General features: G+C 35.8%; 1 long non-coding RNA gene across 1 annotated transcript; it reads left to right on the forward strand.

The window, feature by feature from the left end:
- The first annotated feature begins 8,192 nt into the window (after window positions 1–8,192).
- On the forward strand, window positions 8,193–9,755 carry LOC141381328 (uncharacterized). The gene is made up of 3 exons (XR_012401324.1): window positions 8,193–8,221; window positions 9,455–9,560; window positions 9,685–9,755. It is a non-coding gene; the product is annotated as an uncharacterized lncRNA (long non-coding RNA).
- The last annotated feature ends 6,287 nt before the right edge of the window (window positions 9,756–16,042 follow it).

Below are 16,042 nucleotides of genomic sequence, written 5' to 3' on the forward strand. Positions count from 1 at the left end.
TGTTTGCCGCTGGATTGATGTGCAGATATTTGGTGTGTTTCATGTGGAGGCCAGAGCTTTGAGTCAGATCATACATCATTCATGAAAGATCTGAGGTCATCTGACTCACCAGACGGATTTACAGAGACGACACACACACACACACACACTCTCTCTCTCTCTCTTACACATACACTGACCAAACAGCATGCCATTATACAACTTTGTGTCCCTGTAAACCACATACACCTGGTACATACAATCCCACACACACACACTAATTAAAAAGTGCATGTTATTATGCAATGTTTTGTCCCTGTAAATCACGTAAACCTGTGCACACACGCTGACTAAACAGCATGCCATTATACAACTTTGTGTTCCTGTAAACCACTAAAACCAGTAACATACACACACTGACCAAACAGTGAATGTCACTGTAGTGTCATGTCCCTGTAAAACACATGAACTTGTACACACACTCACACACTGCCCAATCAGCATGCCAATATTCAACTTTGTGTCCCTGTAAACCACTAAAGCCAGTAACACACACACACACACACACACACAAACACACACACAGCCAAACAGCATCCCAATATTCAACTTTGTGTCCCTGTAAACCACTAAAGCCAGTAACACACACACTCACAAACACACACACACACACACACACACACACACACACACACACTGCCAATCAGCATGCTAATATTCAACTTTGTGTCCCTGTAAACCACTAAAGCCTGTAACACACACACACACAGACACACACACAGACACACACACAGACACACACACACACACACACACACACAGCCAATCAGCATGCTAATATTTAACTTTGTGTCCCTGTAAACCACTAAAGCCTGTAACACACACACACACAGACACACACACACACACACACACAGCCAATCAGCATGCCAATATTCAACTTTGTGTCCCTGTAAACCACTAAAATCTGTAACACACACAGACACACACACACACACACACACACACACAGCCAATCAGCATGCCAATATTCAACTTTGTGTCCTTGTAAGCCACTAAAACCTGTAACACACACACACACTGCCAATCAGCATGCCAATATTCAACTTTGTGTCCTTGTAAACCATATACACCTGTGCATCCCCCACACACACACACACACTGATTAAAAAGTACATGTCATTTTGCAATGTTTAGTCCCTGTAAACCACATAAACCTGTAAACACACACTGACCAAACAGCATGGCTTTATACAACTTTGTGTTCCTGTAAACCACTAAAACCAGTAACACACACACACACACACACACACAGACACACACACACTGACCAAACCGTGCATGTCATTGTACAATGTTATGTCCTTGTAAAACTGCCCCTCTTGAAATTAGTTTATGAATAAACTTCCCTCAGTACTTGCATTATTATCTAGGAAAATAAAGTAACCAATAATAGTAGAGTCAGGCTTTGCATGAGAAGATTTTTTTACTTTCATAAAACACATACTAGTGTAAAAATAAAACACTTTCGAGACGAGGAGCTGTCAGAAATATATATATATATATATATATAGGGTTATATATCTCACCCTGAGAATCAATAGAAACTCTCGATCTGCATGAGTAAATGTCTGAGTCGACACTGCTGTTAGTCATGCAAACTAATGCAAAACACGGCAAATTCCTCACTGCATGAAGCGGCACATTTAGGTTATTCAGATCTCAGCGGACACATTTCTGTCTTTGTTATATGAATGCATTGCTTTTATCACAAGTGAAGCTGAAATTCAGTTTTATTTGGCATTATAAAACAACTGAGTTCGATTCTTTGGACAGATTTATGCATTACGTTTTATAAACACACACACACACACACACACACATAAACAGCATCCAAATTACACCAGAGTTACTGACCGCTCCTACGCTTTATTCAGAAGTTTATTACCGTACAGCTGCGAACCACCAACTTATCCAGCAAGTTTTTACGCAGCGGATGCCCTTCCAGCCGCAACCCATCTCTGGGAAACTTCCACACACACATTCATACACTACAGACAATTTAGCCTACCCAATTTACCTGTACCGCATGTGTTTGGACTGTGGGGGAAACCGGAGCACCCGGAGGAAACCCACGCGAAGGCAGGGAGAACATGCAAACTCCACACAGAAACGCCAACTGAGCTGAGGTTCGAACCAGCGACCTTCTTGCTGTGAGGCGACAGCACTACCTACTGCCTCGCCCCATTTTTATTTTTTTTTAGACATTAAATAAATCATATTTAATATTTAATGCTTGTCTCCTATATAAGTATTATTTTTAGTGGTTTTCACCTTTATTGATAGGACATTGGAGTTTGACAGACAGGAAAGTGTGGGGAGCAGAGATAGGGAAAGGATCGGCAAACGGACCTAGAGCCGGGAATTGAACTCAGGTCGCCGCGAGCCCCTGGGTGCTATGTGTCGACGCACTAACCACTAGGATATTAGCGGCGACAAGTGCATTGTTTTATGATGGTATAACCGTATTGAAACTGATACCATTGCTATTTTTAGATCCCGTGGTATACTATATTACCGTATTACCGCCCAAGCCTAGTGTCCATGTAAACGTCCTCAGTGACGACTCAAGCCCCAACCCGAGGAAGAGTTCCCTGATTTTGATGGCAGCCTTTCCACAGCTTAGCAGTAAGCTAATGTGATGTTAATTGCATAATGCAAATCTTAAATGTATGCTAACAAACAAATGATGAAAGGAAAGAGATTAATACAATAAAAATATATAAAATATGAATTGATGTCTACTTTACACTTTAATTATAGCGTTCAAATAAAATGATTATAATTTAAAAAAAAAAAAAATTTTTCAAAATAAAAAGTTTTTTTCACCATCATTTTGTGGCTCCAAGGTATGGGTTAGGCACTGGTACCGTTTTAAAGTATGAATCAAGTACCAGTATCGATATAACCCCAAACGTCGGTGTAGGCAGTAGGATTTTTCCCCGGGACACCAATAACAGGCACTATGTCACAATCACGCAACCTTCTGATTGGTTAACGCGGTGTGAATGTCCGTTGAAGTTTAGATTTTCGAACTCGTCAACTGCGCAAAATGCTCAATTCGCGATGCGCCATGCTAACGTAATGCGTTATTCGTGCCTTTTGCACCACGCCATTTGTGTGTATCGCGCTGCAGGGTGTCTAATCGCGTCTTTGCATTGACTTAACATGTAAATCGCTCATGCGTGACGCTTCTTTCACGTCTGGTGTAGCATAAAAAGGTCAGTGTGTTAGAGAACATTATCAGTGTGCTACTTTCTGCTTAAACTGAAACACACACACTCTAGAGACATCAGAGACGCATTTTACATCTTGTAGAAAGTTTTGGGCGAATATTCGGCACAGTGGATTTGAGCCTGTAGTGGCACAGAGGAGATATGGCAAATGTGGCCCAGTTATCTTAAAACAAACGTGGGCCATTTTTGGGGAATATTCGGCACAGTAAACTCTGGCTAATGTGGATTTGAGCCTATAGTGGACCAGAGGAGATATGGCAAATGGGGGCCAGTTATCTGAAAACATATGTGGACCACATAGACTAAAGTCACCATCATGGAGAAAAGGGTTTGCTTTAGTTGGGCTCATAGCCCTGAACGTCTCAATATACTTTTTATTTTGGGCCGCTGTAACTTTTAAGAACTTTGCTTGAAAGGTTAGTTCATTACAGCAAACAAAATGAAGTGAGGCACAACCAGTGATGAAATAATATAACTCACTGATGTTTACCCATGATTAATCCATAATTAGAAGTAATAGGCCTGGTCTGGGCCGGAATAAAAGCAAACTGTGGCCCAGAATAGGGTCAGTTCTGGTTAATTTGGTTGAATTCTGGTTAATATGTGGTTTTCCTTTGGCTTATTTGTGGCACAGATCTGACAAACAGGACTGGACCGCCCTAGAGCAATCATCCCATTCAGTATGTGGTCCAGCTGTAAGTGTCTGGTGTGGGCCGGATCTGGGCCAGAATAAAAGCATACTCTGGCCCAGAATAGGGTCAGTTCTGGTTAATTTGGTTGAATTCTGGCTAATATGTGGTTTTCCTTTGGCTTATTTGTGGCACAGATCTGACAAACAGGAGTGGACCGCCCTAGAGCAATCATCCCATTCAGTATGTGGTCTAGATGTAAGTGTCTGGTGTGGGCCGGATCTGGACCAGAATAAAAGCAAACTGTGACTCAGAATAGGGTCAGTTCTGGTTAATTTGGTTGAATTCTGGTTAATATGTGGTTTTGCTTTAGCTTAATTGTGGCCCAGATCTGGCAAACAGGAGCGGACCACCCTAGAGCAATCATCCCATTCAGTATGTGGTCCAGATGTAAGTGTCTGGTGTGGGCCAGATCTGGGCCAGAATAAAAGCAAACTGTGGTCCAGAATAGGGTCAGTTTTGGTTAATTTGGTTGAATTCTGGTTAATATGTGGTTTTGCTTTGGCTTAATTGTGGCCCAGATCTTGCAAACAGGAGCGGACCGCCCAAGTGCCATCATTCCATGCGGTATGTGGGCCGGATGTATGTGTCTGGTCAGCTTAAACACTCTAGAGACATTAGAGACGCATTTAACATCTTGTAAAAAGGGGCACAATAGGTCACGTTTAAGCGTATTGAAAGTGCATACTTCACTGTTTACAGTTTACTGGCAGCAGAAACTTACAGTAAAACAAATTACAGCAAGAATACTATACTGTATTTACATTTACAGTGCCATTTATCAGGCTCTATATAAATTTACAGTATTGAATATCTTTACTGTAAAATATACAGTAATTTTCATAATGTAGCTTTATGCAACATAACTGTCCTACAGTAAAATGGTCAACAGTAGAAATTACAAACGATACCTCTTCCCAACAGGGAAAACCAGCAACAATTAGGAATGCAAAATTGAATATGCTGCCATGGCTTTTGCAATCAAAAAATTGTCCTTATAATGAAAGTCAATGGGGCAAAAACAGCCCCCAACATAAGCAAAGGGTAGTTAATTTGAACAATACACAAGAGTAAAACACTGTGCAATTTGCTAAATGAATGCTGCTACAGTGTCGTTAAAGTTGTGAAGATAATGCTTTGTTAAGAGCACCTCATATTGTTAGCTAGCATAACTTGACATTATCCCCGTCTGGGCTTATATTAGCTTTCTATTTCAGTCTATCATCACGTCTCACTTTTCCAGCCGATGACAGTGTTTGACGAGGAGGAAAGATCCGCCCCGTCTGGAACACCTCCAGTACAGTATATACAGCACATTAAAGCAGGCCTCGCTGTAATTACTGCTGTCACTCACACACCGTCATTAATACAGCATACATGTGCTGTTTCAATACTGGAGGCCTGTATTGGGTAGCACAGGGAAGCTGATGGCTTTAAAACAGCTTTGTGCTTCAAGAAAAAAAATATTGTTTTGTTTTAAGAAACATTAATTCATTCATTTTCTTGTCGGCTTAGTCCCTTTATTAATCCGGGGTCGCCACAGCGGAGTGAACCGCCAACTTATCCAGCAAGTTTTTACGCAGCGGATGCCCTTCCAGCCGCAACCCATCTCTGGGAAACATCCACACACACATTCATACACACACTCATACACTACGGACAGTTTAGCCTACCCAATTCACCTGTAGCGGATGTGTTTGGACTGTGGGGGAAACCGGAGCACCTGGAGGAAACCTATGTGAAGGCAGGGAGAACATGCAAACTCCAACTGAGCAGAGGTTTGAACTAGCAACCCAGCGACCTTCTTGCTGTGAGGCGACAGCACTACCTACTGCGCCACTGCCTCGCCGTTTTAAGAAACAATGAGCCAAAATTAAGTGAGGTTTTTTTTCTTCCTTAAAACAAGCTAAATATTCTGCCAATGGGGTAAACAAAATAAGCTCCAGCTCCTCCTGTGGGATCCCGAGGCGTTCCCAGGCCAGCCGAGAGACATAGTCCCTCCAGCGTGTCCTGGGTCTTCCCCGAGGCCTCCTCCTGGTGGGACATGCCTGGAACACCTCCCTAGGAAGGCGCCCTGGAGGCATCTGAAACAGATGCCAGAGCCACTTCAGCTGACTTCTCTCGATGTGGAGGAGCAGCATTTCTACTCCGAGCTCCTCCGGGGTGACACAGCCCTGTCTATAAGGATGTGCCCGGCCACCCTGTGAAGGAAACACTTTATGAACTTAATTACATCACGGAGTGTGATGTCACCCGATATGGCGCAGCCGGAGCCCCACCCTGGAGCCAGGCCTGGGGTTGGGGCTCGTATGCGAGTGCCTGGTGGACGGGTGTTTTCCCACGGAGGAGCGACGTGGGATCATCCTCCTCCAGGCCCAGCACATACATGGGGAGTCGTAAGGGGCCGGTACATTGTGGAACAGGTCGTGGTCGAAGGTTAAGACCACAACAACCAGATCGTTGGGCACAGAAACTGGCTTATAGCATACAAACTAGTGCAGAGCATTTCGCAGAAATACTTCAGAGCATGGACAAACTTCGATTATTCAAGTGGCTTTGTGTTTCTATGAGGGCAATATTGATTCAGTATAATACTAATTAAATAAATTTTATTTTTAAATGTCATAAAGCATGTTTTTTTACTATAAATTTTCATTACATTTGCATTGCATTACCATTGACAAGTCAAGCGAGAGTAAATGATGATATATTGTTTGGGTGAACTGTCTCTTTAATTCGGGTTATATGTGAGGATCACAGACTTTACTATGTTCTAAAAGTATGTAGTTTTTTTTGTGAAGGATAAGTACATACTTTTGAGTGTGTAACACTCAAGCGTGCAAGCTTTGGGACATAATACATCCTCATTAACTTACCGTTATGTTGCTTAATTACGTCCCATGTCAATAATCTCAACCAGGGTTGGGGGTAATGCATTACAAGCAAACGCGAGTTACGTAATAACGAGAAACGCATTACTTTCACAAAAAATAAGTAGTAATATTAGAGTTACTTTTCTGAAAAATGTACCGCAAGTTACTTTTAGTTGAATCAATTTAGCTTAATAAAATGCTGAATTAAAATAAAAGGAGTCACGATGAATCATGCAGTCAATGAGAGAATGTGTTCATTATTTTAAACGCATCGAAGAAAAGTGGATTATAGTCTCGATGAACAGTGATTTTACTTAAGAAAAATAGTACAAAAGTAGCAAACGCATTGCTTTAAACTGTCAGTAACTTGTATGGTCAGGACGTTCCCGGATAACATCATACAATATTTTTTTTATGTGTTTTTTAAAAGTAAAGGAAAATGAAGGGTATGCAGTGTGTTGTTAATTGCAGAGCTCCTCTGTCTAAGCTCTGAAAGTGCAAAAGTAACTCAAAAGTAATGTAATGCACTTACTTACAAAAAAAGTGTAACTAAGTAACGCAACTACTTACTTTTGGGGGCAGTAACTCAATATTCTAATACTTTCTAACTTTCCCCAAACAGTGATCTCGACACATCATCCACATTTATTTCATATTTAATAACCTACCTTACTGGAGATTCAGGCGGAGCAGGTTAATCTGCCCTTCACCAATCTTCCATGCAGAGAAATCTCCTCAGGTCCCAGATAGCAGGCAGTAATCGGCCCGAGCTCGGCTGCCCTCCGGCGCCTCCGGCTCCGACTCGGCATCGGCGAGTGTTATCCGGGCCGAGTGCGGGCCGCAGCTCGCTCGCGCACATGCGGTTGTGATGCGGCTGTAAAGCACTGGCCCGATTCCGGTCAACCATATCCGGCCCGAGTCTGTCTGTAGAGTCCGGGCCGCTTCTGGCAAGGACTCGGCTGATGGCAACTGATTAAGTTCTTATTTTATCTAGTAATCTGTTAGCTCCACGTTTAATGATAATTTGAGAAAATATTCATGGTACGATAGCAAAAAAAAAAAGAATATTTAGTGTGGATGGTCGCAATGTTTAGACGCAAACAAAACAATATTATTTATAAATAGATTATACATGTCATCTAGAGAAAAACTATGTAAAATTTGCTTATTTTTGAGATAGCACGCTCCTGTGCTGACTGTTTTTTTTTTAAAGCAGAAGTTGGTTTCATAATAAACACATGCGTTACTAAATTCCTGATCCAAACTCCAATCCAGACGGTGGCGGTAATGCTCCAAAAAGCTGGTTGTCAACCACCATGGCACGAAGATCACAAGAAGAAAAAGTTTGGTTTTTCAAAGACTCACGTGGATTCCGGTCAGAAAGGTAAGCTTTTTACTGCTTGTGTACTGTATAATTAGCGAATTTAGAGCTTAAAACATTTCCACGGTGTTTGGTTGTAACAGCGTTTAGTACTTTAAAACAGTTTGATACGAAATGTAACTTGCTTTAAGAAACACGACTGGAGCTAATGTATGCTAACGCTAACAGTTACAAACACGTCTGAAAGTTCCTTTTCCTTTTACACAATGTTAGATTGTAACGTGTGTAGTAACTGAAAACTATTTTAATTATTTTAAAGAAACATGAAACGAATTTGTGTGTATGCTAACTTTGCGTTAAAGAAAGTTTCTGTAGACGAATCCATTAACTAACTTGGCAAAACGTGTTTTTTCCTGATTTAACATTATAAAGTACCGTGGATGTTGAAAAAAATCATTGTACAGGCGTATACTTATCCAACAGTATTAATTCTGTGATTATGTGTAAATAAAAACTAATCGTTTTGGATTAATAAAATATTGTTTATCTTGTTTATGCAGTTAGTCACGAAAAATGATCGAAACTCGACTGTTTACTATTCTCTTTAAATTATCCAAGAGAAATATTACTATGCACTTTAATTCATATTTTTTAGCCTATGTGAATCAATTATATCTTTTGTTCAAGCTGTAATGGTCAGTTAATGTAAAACTGAACGTCTTAAAGCAGATTTTGATGTTTTTTTATGTTATTGACAGTGATAAATTCTGATTTAAATGAATGGGTAACAATATTTGTTGGTTAAGTCTTATTGTTCTTGTTTAACAAAGGTTAGTGAGATCATTTTGCAGCACATCACGACCAAAGAAGTCAATGGCACACTCTTTTGAACGTGAACAGGCATGTTATAGTTGTGTGCTAAAAGTCCATTATAAGCTGTAAACTGCTGATATATTTTCAACATAGATTGAGCTTTTCAGACATTACATTACTAATTGCTTCACAAACAGCTGAAATGGTTCATTGTTATTGTCTATCATCATCAAACATTTTTCACAATGGTAGGTTAATCTTCATGGGTACAGAATAATGCATGTGCTTGACCATCTTACAAATCTATGTCTCAGATTCATAAGGCTGTCACTCTGCATAAATCTCCGAATAAATCTTGTGCAACCTTCTGTGTACTGATTATTTACACTATAGGTATTATATGCATTAATTAACTTTGATAGTATTTCAGGATTTGAACTTTTCTTTACGGGAGGTTAACAACAATGTGATGTTTTATTATAGATGCATATGAGGAAGCTCGACTCAAACATCCACACGCAACTGTGATTTCTGACTGGTAGACAGATGAGGATGATGATCGCCTGTCATACATCTAAAGACAGAACAGGTTTGTTTGCAATTATTTTAAACACATACTGTCAACATTATGTCATTGATCTATTACAACCTGTGAGTTTTGCCCTGGCACTATACTAAAGTGATGTTTTGTTTTGTAAATGTATCTGATTAAGGGACAGTATAGACACATCTATACCGTGATGAAGAAAAATTATTTGGAACAAAGAGGCTGGATAAAAGGCAGGTATGAAGATTTCAGAAATCAATGCAGCACCACAAGTACCATCACCATCAATGACTATGGCAGAAATCTTAAGACCACCATCAAGATGCACAGATACTGTACATTCCAGTACACCAGGCGTGTCCAAACTACGGCCCGCGAGGCTTTTTATAAATATCAATAGAATCTGGCCCGCTATACAAAAATGAACGTAATTCAATAAATAACCACCGGGTGTCGCTATTACATGCATTCAATTAAGCAGCAGTTCTTGTTATGATCTGTCTGTCTGTCTGTCTGTCTGTCTGTCTACACATTTTTATTTATTTATTTATTCTTTTTTAAATATTTCCCAAATGATGTTTAACAGAGCAAGAACATTTTTACAGTATGTCTGATAATATTTTTTTCTTTTGGAGAAAGACTTATGTTTTATTTCGGCTAGAATAAAAAGCGGTTAATTTTTTTATGAACCATTTTAAGGTCAGAATTATTAGCCCCTTAAGTCTTCAGAACAAACCATTGTAATAAAATAACTTGCCTAATTACCTTAACTTGACTAGTTAACTTGATTAACCTAGTTAAGCCTTTAAATGTCACTTTAAGCTGTATAGAAATGTCTTAAAAATATCTAGTCAAATATTATTTACTGTCATCATGGCAAAGATAAAATAAATCAGTTATTAGAAATGAGTTACTAAAACTAATATGTTTAGAAATGTGTGGAAAAAAATGTTTAACTCTCCGTTAAATCGAAATTGGGGAAAAAAATAAACGGTGGCTAATAATTTAGGGGGGCTAACAATTCTGACTTCAACTGTATTTATATATATATATATATATATATATATATATATATACACACACACGTGTCTGTGTGATGTATTTAAAATTTGGCCCGCAACAACGTTTGTTTTTTTGCATCTGGCCCTCGGCCCAAAAAGTTTGGACACTCCTGCAGTACACCTATGAACATTTACAGTCTTTGTTCTAGTGCAGTTTGAGATCAAGACAGAACTTATTGCATCTCGTGATGTCTTTGTAAGAATTGAAGACATCACTAAATTTGTTAAGGTTTAATGCAGCTAGAAAGTAAAGATCAACTAGAGAATATCAGCAGTGTCTAACCCACTGTTGTATTTACAGAAGTTGTATGAGAATAAGCTACAGGTTGATTTATACTAATCTGTTATTTTTCTTTTTTAGCATGACTGACTGAAGTTTTAAAATCATGCAACGTCATAAAGCAGCAGCTGGGCCTGATTCTCACAAAGCCAAAACAGACGTGATGAAATTCCAGATGTAAACACATTTGACCTTCCTTTGGCCAATTTGATTTGGAAAAGCTTGAAAATCAACTAAAGGAGCAGCCCGAACTAATGAAGAAACTGGTAAGTTCAAGCTCTTGCTAATTTCAAAGTGTTTTAAGTTTATTTGTTTTTTTTTTTATTGTTTTTTTTTGCTTCGTAGGTAGCCTACTTTTTTCCTAATTTTTTCTTTTTTTATACATTAGTACTTCTTCACTACTAATTATCTGTTTATCTTTTAATCACAGATGGAGTGAGGACAAATGTCCATACCACGCCACTGATAAAGAAGTGGAAAAATGCATTACAAGGTAGCTACAACTTGCCCCTGACAGGGGTGGAGGAAGAAAGAAGAGAAAGCTAATGTGTCAAATGTCTAAATCACTATTTTGTTTTATTTTTTAAACAACATTTTAAGTGTATTAGGATGTTCCCTGATACTTGAACAATTTGTTTCTTTCATTTGCATTTATATATATATATATGTGTGTGTGTGTGTATATATGTATGTATGTATGTATGTGTGTGCGCCAAATTATGAAGAAACATCTTGATACATTTTTAATAAACGTAATACAAATAAAATTATAAATATAAAATTGCACAAGACGTGTATATATATGAAATGTATAATCATCTCACTCATGTCTTGCTGTTTGTGCAATTGATTTTGTTCAAGTTTATTTAAAAATAAGTTTGACTTTATACTTCTGCAATTATATATATATATATATATATATATATATATATATATATATATATGTATATATATATATATATATATATATATATATATATATATATATGTATTTTTTTTTTTATTTTTTTTTTTATTTATTTATTTGTTTGTTTATTATTATTTTAATGTTTTATTAAAAAATGTTTCAAGATGTTTCTTCAGAATTCTGCAGTACTTTTTACAAGTTTGACTTGGATATTTTACGGATTGTCATTGGTATTTTTAAGATGTTTATTGCTATATCTTAAATTGGTTTCTATATTTAGGTTTATATAAAATTTAGCTGTTTTTTACAAATTTTTAATTCAAGTCTATTGGGAAAACAGGGTTGTTTTAAAAACATCTGTGTTTGTGTGTAATTTTTAGATTTTTTGTTTAAATCTTTCTGTGTGTCTTTATTGTGTTGTTTTATTGTTGTTTTTATATTGATATTCTTGTGCACTACAAATTATTTATAAAATTTTAGTACTATTTTTTCTTGCAATCAATAAACGTTTAACATTTATTAATTTTGTCATTTGTCTGATTATTTTCGTTACAGAATATGTATGCAGTTTGCACTTTATTCAAAGGTTAAACGCAGTGCTTACACTTTGTGTTTACATTATAGCCTGTGTTTGCTGTTATATAAATAAACTAATACCATATATCAAGTACCAATGTAATACCAAAAGGTTTTATAAGGTGTATAAATACGGAGTCGCGCCAGCTCCGGGCCGCAGCGCACATTACCCTCGCGCCGATTCCGGTGCGGATGCGCAGCGTCGGCTCGCTTACGGCCGCCGCATCTGGCCCGCTTGATTCGGGCCGGAATCGGGCAGTGAGTCCACAGTCATCCGGCCCGAGTCCGGCAGCCGAAGTTGGGCCGAGGGGTAAGTCTCCGGCAGGCGACAATCTAGCCGGAACTGGCCCGAGTGTATTTTGCTATCTGGGGTGTTTGTAGAATTACACATCCAGAAGTTAATGTCCAAACACATCTTATAGAAGTTCACATTGTTGCTGCAGACGAAATATAACACAGAAAATCTGATTTAACTATTTCCAGTCGGCTAGGTACTGATTCAAAGTCATTCAAACAACTTTACCGAAGTCTCTCCACTTGTCGGTTGGTCTCGCGCGGCCGCCATTTTTGTAGTTTGTTTACGTTTTCTCCTGCGGAGTTTGTAGTACTAATCGAATCCACGTAATGTATTGTGGGTAACACTAGCGGTTAGAGTACAGGACACTTCCAGTTTCTAATGGGAATAGTGGAGCATCCGGGGGTATTTGGCATACTCTTTTCAACATGCTACGGTTTGTGATGCTCATTTTATATTTTTAGCGTATGTTTTTAGCTTGATACTGCTGATATTTGGGACACATTTGTTTTGGTTTTGTCACTCGTCTCCTAGCAACATGTTTCTGAATCAGTGTAGTTTAGTGTTTAATGACCATTTTTAATCAATAATCTTTTACATGGTCTGAAAGAAAACATATTGCAGATAATGAAATAATGACAGGATGTTCTTTCTCAGGTGAACTGTAATGAACTGTACTATGTGTGATAGGGCAATGATGTCAAAAAACAGACAACTAATTTGCCATGGGTCTTTTACACTGACATTTTTTTATTTTTTGTCTTGTTTCTAGTCAAAATATCTAAAAAAAAAAAAAATTAAATCAAGAAGCAAAACATATTGTCTTGTTTTCAGAAATAATGAGTCAAAATTAAGTGTTTTACCTTAAAACAACCTAAATAAACCTCGCTTAATTTTCTAAAACTTTAAATATTGTACATTTGTAATTTAATTTCTTATATTATATATTATTTTAGTCATTCATTAACTTTCTTTTTGTCTTAGTTCCTTTATTAATCTGGAGTTGCCACAGTGGAATGAACCGCTTATATTATATTATATTATATTATATTATATTATATTATATTATATTATATTATATTATATTATTCATTCATTCATTTTCTTGTCGGCTTAGTCACTTTATTAATCCGGGGTTGCCACTGCAGAATGAACCGCCAACTTATTCAGCAAGTTTTTACGCAACGGATGCCCTTCCAGCCGCAACCCATCTCTGGGAAATATATTTATTATATTATATTATATTATATTATATTATATTATATTATATTATATTATATTATATTGGTGGCACAGTGGGTAGCACGTTCGTCTCACAGCAAGAAGGTCACTGGTTTGAGCCTCGAATGGGTCAGTTGGCGTTTCTGTGTGGAGTTTGCATGTTCTCCCCGTGTTGGTGTGGGTTTCCTCCGGGTGCTCCGGTTTCCCCCACAGTCCAAAGACATGCGGGACAGGTGAATTGGGTAGGCTAAATTGTCCGGTGTGTATGTGTGTGAATGAGTGTGTATGGCTGTTTCCTAGTGATGCGTTGCAGCTGGAAGGGCATGTGCTGGTAATAAAAATGTTGGATATGCTGGCAGTTCATTCCGCTGTGGCGACCCCGGATTAATAATGGGACTAAGCTGAAAAGAAAATAAATTACATTATATTATATTATATTATATATCATATTATGTTATTCATTTATTTTCTTTATTAATCTGGGGTCGCCACAGCGGAATGAACCGCCTATATTATATTATATTAAATATATTATATTATATTATATTATATTATATTATATTATATTATATTATATTAGGTTATATTATATTATATTAAATTATATTATATGATATTATATTATATTATATTATATTAGGTTATATTATGTTATATTATATTATATTATATTATATTATATTAGGTTATATTATGTTATATTATATTATGTTATATTATATTATATTATATTATGTTATATTATATTATATTATATTATGTTATGTTATATTATATTATGTTTTATTATATAATATTATATTATATTATATTATATTATATTATATTATATTATATTATATTATATTATATTAGGTTATATTATATTATATTATATTATATTAGGTTATATTATATTATATTATATTATGTTATATTATATTATATTATATTATATTATATTATATTATATTATATTATATTATATTATATTATGTTATATTATATTATATTATATTATATTAGGTTATATTATGTTATATTATATTATATTATATTGTGTTATATTATATTATATTATATTATATTATATTAGGTTATATGATGTTATATTATATTATATTATATTATATTATATTATGTTATAATATATTATATTATATTATATTATATTATATTATATTATATTATATTATATTATATTATGTTATGTTATATTATATTATGTTTTATTATATTATGTTTTATTATATTATATTATATTATATTATGTTATATTATATTATATTATATTAGGTTATATTATATTATATTATATTAGGTTATATTATGTTATATTATATTATATTATATTATATTATATTATATTATGTTATATTATATTATATTATATTATATTATGTTATATTATATTATATTATATTATATTATATTATATTATATTATATTATATCATGTTATATTATATTATATTATATTATATTATATTATATTATATTAGGTTATATTATATTATATTATATTATATTATATTATATTATATTATATTATATTATATAATATTATTTTGCACCTTTTGTGTTTTGGTGGTCAAAAGAGCATCAATATGTGGATGTCAAATGAATGTTGAGGTTTTGACATCAAATTTATTTGCATATATGATGTTTGTTTTTGTTTTTATGTTCCCGTTGATGTAGTTTTGTCATGAAGTTTCCTGCTGATTACAGTTTAAAATTCTAAATCTAAATCCTGCTGGGTAGTTTAATGTAATGTAATTTCTGTTGTCTGCCATTACATTTTTAGGTCCAGTTTCACTCCAATAAACATGGTCACATTTGTATTATTTTTATTTTTACTTTTTAAGAATCCACTCTATGAATGAACAAAAATAATAAAACAAAAGAGTCTGAGACGAGGGAAAACATCTGGAGTAAGTATTAAACACTTCACAGCTCGTCCTGAAATCTTCACCGGACAACAAGCAAAGAAATCTACAAACGCTAAAAGAACAAATCTAATTCGCTCACAAATTAAGTACAAAATGAAATGACGCAGGGAAAAAGGTGTTGAACACATGAAGAAAGGGAAGTGTATTCCAGCAGTGAAAGCCCAGACTGCAGCTGAAATCTCTCAGCAGTTCTTCAGCAAGCCTCTGCCCTTCCTCAGTGTAAATAAACATCAGCTGCATCCATCCAACATCTACAT

This window comes from Danio rerio, chromosome 3, assembly GCF_049306965.1.
Source record: "Danio rerio strain Tuebingen ecotype United States chromosome 3, GRCz12tu, whole genome shotgun sequence".
Classification (NCBI taxonomy): Eukaryota; Metazoa; Chordata; class Actinopteri; order Cypriniformes; family Danionidae; genus Danio; species Danio rerio.